The 6,958-nt window shown below is 43.4% G+C and overlaps 1 pseudogene; it reads right to left on the bottom strand.

Annotated features, from left to right (window-relative positions):
• Positions 1-3,946: 3,946 nt before the first annotated feature.
• Positions 3,947-4,871, bottom strand: LOC119406811 (uncharacterized; annotated as a pseudogene).
• Between the last annotated feature and the right edge of the window lie 2,087 nt (positions 4,872-6,958).

Genomic DNA, 6,958 nt, shown 5'->3' with positions numbered 1-6,958 from the left:
TGTCAGAAGTTCGGCGCCTGCATTTCACGCGTCGGGAAGGCTGCTTTATCACGCCGGAACGGACGTCTGTGCATTTTCAGCAAGCTTTGACATCGTTCTGCAGGTTTGTTTTGTTTTTGTCACTTTATTGGGGTGATATATATTTCAGCCGCTAAATATAACGGGCACTTAATACATGCTTTGCAATTGCAACCTTGAAGTAACCACCTTCTGACTTTGTGCGATTTTCTAGCCGCGTTCACGCAACAGGTTTTATACGCCGGTCAAGTCGATATCATAAAAAGAGACTGCAAGCATGACGCGAGAGCCGAAAAAACGAGGTGAGCAGTTCATCTTGCTTCGTTGAAGCTCAGCTAGCTGCCTCGCGTCTTAATCGGCGGGTGATTCTCCAGCGGCACGCAGGACTTGACTCTAACCTTCTCAGGAAGCAGTGCCATGGCCGTATAATCTTTTTTTTTCGCACGCCGCAAACGTTTGTTCACGAAAGTACACGGCTGCTACTGTAAGCATGCCATATCAAAACAACAATCATATGATTCGTAGTACACGCCGCAGAACATCGATAGCGTGTACGGCTTCATTTCGGAGTGCATGTGGACCATAATTCATCTTTAACATGACATAATGAGACTTACCTCGAGGTATACGTCCTACACGGTGTAATCGCGACTTGGGAAATGCATTTCGCTTTGAGTCGGGCGTGGTTGCCGTCGATCGCCTGCTCTTCACCGTTACCGTGATTGACGAGCCTTTCTCATTTTATCAATCAAGTTCACTTTTCGGAAGTGCCAGTCAAGTTTGAAAATCCTTTTGAAGCTGCACTGCAAGCGGTACATTGCGAGGCGCCGAAAGTGCACCGCGAGAGCTCTGCACGTGCACAGAAGCGAGCAGCAACCCGGTGGAAAGAAGGGAAAACGCGCGCTGCGAACACCCCAGTTTCTGTTTTTCTGCCAGAGATGGCGCTGCCTGTCAAGAGCAGCAGCGCCGCTAAGCGTTGCTTGGGAAGCCTATTGACGACAAACTTTAGCGCAATCAGAACACGAGGAAGTAGAACAAGGTACCACTTAATTAGCTAAGAGTACTGCCCTTTACTGCCACTGTGTATTAATACGACGACTTACTTTTTCAAGTGTGGATGTCGCTGGTTATAAATAGCCCGAGGTATACATGTAATGTTACTACCATAACTTGGCTTTGCTACAACTTGTACTTTTCTTATGTTCAGCAGACCAGTTGATAGAGCGCAATTCATTAAAGGAAACACCAGTGACATGAGATCACAGCCACAAGTGCCTTTGCTGTTTGCATGTGTGTTATATTAAGGCTCAGGGGAAAGCTAATAGCCAGTGTCTTCTCTTAATGTTGCTTGGTACATCTTTCATTGTAGGAATTCATGCTGGAACTGTAATTTGCTTCTAGTATCATGCATGCTCTTGATTGTGCAACACATGTTTGCAGAAACCTGTCATTTGAGTACAAAAATAATGCACCATTTTTATTTATTTTTAGCATATCACAGTGTGAAGGCGGTCTGTGCTGTGTGTTTGAAACTTGAATGTGTACAAAATGTCCACAAAAGGGCATCAAATAAACGCGTGCAACCATGCTTGATGCAGACATTGTAGCAATAAATGTGTTCTGCTTATTCAGTGTTCAGTTAAAGTTCATGCAAATGATCATGCAAACTAGTCAAGAAGCCCATTTATGTTTTGTCCCATGTTTAACACGATCAGACATGGGTGCTTGACCCCACATGGGATAAGATGTAATGAACAGCCAACTGCTCCTGGCATTGATCCCTAAGCCAGAATTTTGTGACAAGATTGTTAACCTTTCATGTATTGAAACATGCAGTGTAGCATGCATGCTCTTCATTGTGCAATACATGTTTGCAGAAACCTGTCATTTGAGTACAAAAATAATGCAGCATTTTTATTTATTTTTAGCATATCACAGTGTGAAGGCAGTTTATGTTGTGTGTTTAAAACTTGAATGCGTTGCTTTCTTTTTGTTAAGTGATGTGATGCAAGCTATATAAAATGTCCACATAAATGCATGCAACCGTGCTTGACGCAGGCATTGTAGCAATAAATGTGTTCTGCTTATTCAGTGCTCAGTTAAAGAAAGTTCATGCAAATGATCATGCAAACTAGTGAAGAAGCCCATTTATGTTTTGTCCCATGTTTAACGCGATCAGACATGGGTGCTTGACCCCACATGGGATAAGATGTAATGCACAGCCAACTGCTCCTAGCATAGATCCCTTAGCCAGAATTTTGTGACAAGATTGTTAAGCTTTCATGTATTGAAAAATGCAGTGTAGCATTTTTATATGTTGTATGAGTGGTCATTGCAATAAAGGCAACCGTAGTGAAATTTCATGTGCTCACTAGTTTGTACAACAGCAATTTATTCACAACTTCTCGCTTCACAAATACAGGTATACTGAGGGCCTGCTTTGCCCAGGGAACTTTGCAGTGACTTTCTAAGCACTTTCACACAAAGTAGCACACCATTGAACAGCTTACATGTAGTTCTTTTCCAACTTTTGGTCTGCAGAGAATGTACCTTTTCTGCACTTTCGTCAACCACTGCTTTCACATTAGAGTTAACATCAGAATGTGTCGTTGCCTATGTACATGCAGTCTTTGCTTCCACTTTCACACAGATTTTGCCTTGTTATCACTGACTTGCTAGTGCTTAGTGGTTTTGATGTTGCTACTTAGCTCATGCATTCATGCTAGCAGTAGCAGGCATCTACCGATGGGGGCGGAATGCACAAGCACTTGTGTTTCATTGCTTCGGAGCATGTTAAAGAAGTCCAGTGGCCAAGCTATTCCATAATCTCCCACCACAGTGTGCCTGACATGCTGCTCGTGATTTTAGCACATAAAACAAGCTCCTTAACGCTGTCGTGTTAAAAGCCCAGAATTTAATTTTGACTTTCCATATATGCGTGTATGTAGTGACTGCTGTTTGCTGTTCTCCTGCTTGCCTGTGAATTCAATCTCAGCAGCTAATATTGCTGGCTTCTAGGTCAAGGTGATGCCATGACTGATGACTCACTACTACAAGCCATATTACAAAGATGGCAAAATTATTCTTACGTTGCAAAATTTCAATTACGTTGCAAATTACAGCTGGCTGAAAGTAATGACATTACATTACTACTACTTTTAGCATTCTACCATGACACATCATTCAGAGCCTGCAAAGTTGCATGCTTTACCTGCCATGGTGGTCTAGTGGCTACGGTGCGTGACTACTGACCCGTAGGTCGTGGAAATGAACCTTGCCATGTCAGCCGCATTTCAATGGCAGCGAAATGCTAGAGGCCCGCGTACTTAGATATAGGTGCACGTTAAAGAACCCCCAGTAGTCGAAATTTCCAGAGCTTTCCACTACGACGTCCCTCATAATTATATCGTGGTTTCGGGACGTAAAACCCCAACAACTGTTATTATTAACAAGCTACGTGGCTTTTCGGTGAGCCTGCCCCATTCTCACGTTTGGCACTGAGAGTAACTTTCCTTTGTTATAATTTCTTTCCTTTTCTGGTCAATTTTTCATGCAATAAGAGCAATGGACATGCCATATTTTAGTAAAAAGTAATTCGGAAAGTTATGAGTAATTTTCTTGAAATAACTTGCTTGAAGTAATTCATTACCCGACTAAACCGCCAGCCCAAAAAGGTAATTCATTGCATTACTCATTACTACGAAAAGTAAATTAATTACTCTAATGTCATTACTGCCAAGTATGGCATACTACTAGATGCAGTCACCTATTTCTTGGGATGTTTGTGCAATGAACTTGAGGTAGTAGTCTCTCTAAAAATAAAAACGTGTGTGTTGGTTCCGTGATTTACCCAGTAAATAGCTGACCTCAGTAATGAAACAGCAGGGGGAAGGAGTTTAACAATGACCACTGGGTGTACAACAGATCATTACAGAGCGTTTGCATCATTTTGGAGGAACCGTTTCTCACTGAATATAGGTTTTGACAGATTAGTTGTGCCCACAATAACTGTGATGATGGCATCAATATACGGCAACAAGTCCAGATCCAGGCGCTTTTGGAGAATTTTGAAGAGCTTCATGCGCTGGATTGCCCGCTCTACATGGACCCTGGCCCTTGCAGCTGCCTTGTTCGTGACTGCTTCTTCTGTAGTCAGCTGAGGCTGTTTCAGAAATGGCGGCCTGCTCATTTTGATATTTTCTCTTTGCAGAGTTCTTGAATTAGAAATCCCTTGTCTACCATAACTGCATCAACAGCTGGAATACAAGTTTCAAGTAGTCCTGTATCTTTAGTTATAAAAGAGTCCGAAGCTTTGCCACCATATGCTGCACTGACATAACTGATAAGACCACCAGGGGTCCCGCTTACCAGCACTTTTGCCGTGTACGTGCGCTTGTAATGGCTATACGTTAGAATTCTGGACTTCAGGTCCTTCGGCCTTTCACATGGTATTTCAGTGCAATCAAGCACCATCCTTGTGTCCGGGTACTCTTTGAAATACACGGTCATACATTCTGTGACAGCTTCTTTGCTTGGCAGAAATATTGCATGTTTGAGCACACCGGCCAAGATAATGATAGCTTCCTTAAATATATTTGCCGCTGTCGTTCTGTGAATTCCAAAAAGTACTGCCAGCAAGCTAAATGATGTGTCATGGTATAGCTTCATGAAACACAGGAGAACAGCGTCCTCATTAGAAATACAGAAGTTTCTAGCTGCTCCTGAGAGGCGTGCTTCAGTAAATATTTCACTGGTGTTGTAAAATAACTCGAAGCAACTAATTCCGCTCATCACTGCGAGGGCCTTCTTATTTTCTACTTTGCTAATCGTGATTAGCTGTCTCCTGCCAGTGACACAGAGATCCAGTGTGTTCACCTGGACACCTGCGTCATTCAAGTGCTGCAGCTCCATGGAAACACCTTTGAAGAAACGGAAATAAGGCACAAATGGCGCTTTGTCATACAATAAAAGTATATGAAGACACAGAACATATTTGGAAGTATGAAACTTACAAGCTTCAACAGCTTCATCAGGCTGTATTGTGCCAAGAACTTCAAGTGGCATGCTTGGTTCATTTTCACTTGTAGAAGCTGGTAGGAAAATAATGTGAGACTTAAGAGCAAGCAAGCACAGTTGTCACGCTACGTGGCTGCATACACCGAGAATGCCTTTCTACTTGCAGCCAAATCAGGAGCAACCTAAAAACTAAACGCTATACTGTCGCAACAACAGCGGCAGGGGAGTTTGGGACAAATAGGTCGCCTCTCAAAACAAACAAATGGATAAAAAAGTTATCTTTGTAGCCTTTTTTATTGACTGTGGCATTCCAGAATACTTCTCTGAGTAATGCCTCTCTGGCAAGATCAAGAAGGGAGCCGACGGATGGATACACGTTATAGATTTCAAAACAGGAGAAAGTGCCTCAGATCAGGCTGGCCGACGTTTCGATAGGGGACCTATCTTTGTCAAAGGCGCCTTGTCATCCCTGGCGTGTTAGTTTTATGGGGTTAGTGATGACGTCATGTCCAGCGGCGGCGTGTCTGTTGCTGTTGGTAATTGATGCCTGGAAAGAGAGAAACTCGAAAGCAGAGGAGTAAAGCCCTTGCCACATTTCAAGAGAGTTTGCAAACACGTTCGGGTCTGCCATGTCAGAGTTCAAGGTAGCTGCAAAGAAAGAAAAAAAAAGAGAGAAAAAAAAGGGGGGGGGGGGGCGGGTACAACCAAGCGAGAGGACGAGTGCAGCCATCACAAAGAGCTGCAGAAGGTGGTGAGGAAGGGAACTACAGGCGGGGAGAAAAAAAAAAAAGGAGAAACCGGGCGGTTTACGTTTAAATGTCCGCCAAGGAGCTGCAGAAGGTGGTGGGGAAGGCAGCTACAGACGACAAAAAGGTACTCGGGCGGCGTACGTTTAAAATGTCGCCTGCCTACTTTAAGTGATATTGAAAGGGTTGCCTGAAAAGCAAGCTCCTGCTTAATGGGTGAAGTAATTGGCTGGCATATGCATCCAGTGTCGTCGGCGGCTTCCAAAAATTGGGCGCCCGTCAACTAAGAGGGAAAAAAAAGAAAAAGTTGAAAGGAACGAGGGGCGGCCGGGGGGGAACAATCGGAATAAGACTCGTAGAACTTCCTGAGAAAGCGAGGGCTGTGACAATGCTGGCCAGAAGCGGCCTTTGGAGCGCGGAAAGGGGGAAGGAAACCGTGGCTCGGATTCACTAGAAAATGAAAATATCTTAAGAGAATAATATCTACACGTATGTGCACATTTTTACATGCAAGGTTAAGAGATATTAAAAAAGAATATTGATAGTGTATTATGGGAGCTGGTCGGGATTTTATTTTGCGAATAGGTTAAGGTTTTTGAAAGCTGAGCGTACTTCATGTCTCTTAATATTCTAGGAATCATGCTATGGCTTTTAACGATTCCAAATTACCACGAGCTAGATTTATTCCTGATGGGTGTAGGGATTGAAATTTGTGTATCAAATACGATTCCATGTATTTCCTCTCACGTGGTGACCGGAAGTTTGTTTGTAGAATGTAAAGTTTGGCTTGATCGAAATTGTGGTCTTGTTGATTGAAGTGGCTGGCTACTGCTTTTGGTAAGTTGTGCTTTGTGTCTGCGCGGTGGCCGTTCAGTCTTACATGAATTGGTTGTCCAGTTTCGCCTATGTACTGTTTTTTACAGGTGGCACACTCAATGCAGTAGATCAGGTTGTTTGAGGTGCACGTGAAGTTCGATGTTACCTTGTGAAGGTAATCGGATGCTGTGCTTTTTACGTTGGTGGCTGGCTGTATATGTTTGCACGTAGAACATCTTGGACGCCCACAGGGTCCAGACGTTGGTGTAGTTTTTGTTGCGAGTTTTGCATGTACGAGCATATCTTTAAAATTGGCGTTGCGTCTGTAGGCAACCTTAGGCGGTTCGGGGAAGATTTTTTTA

Source organism: Rhipicephalus sanguineus, chromosome 10, assembly GCF_013339695.2.
Source record: "Rhipicephalus sanguineus isolate Rsan-2018 chromosome 10, BIME_Rsan_1.4, whole genome shotgun sequence".
NCBI classification, from domain to species: domain Eukaryota; kingdom Metazoa; phylum Arthropoda; class Arachnida; order Ixodida; family Ixodidae; genus Rhipicephalus; species Rhipicephalus sanguineus.
The sequence above is the reverse complement of the archived record's forward strand: the minus strand, read 5'-3'. Positions and strand labels throughout refer to the sequence as shown.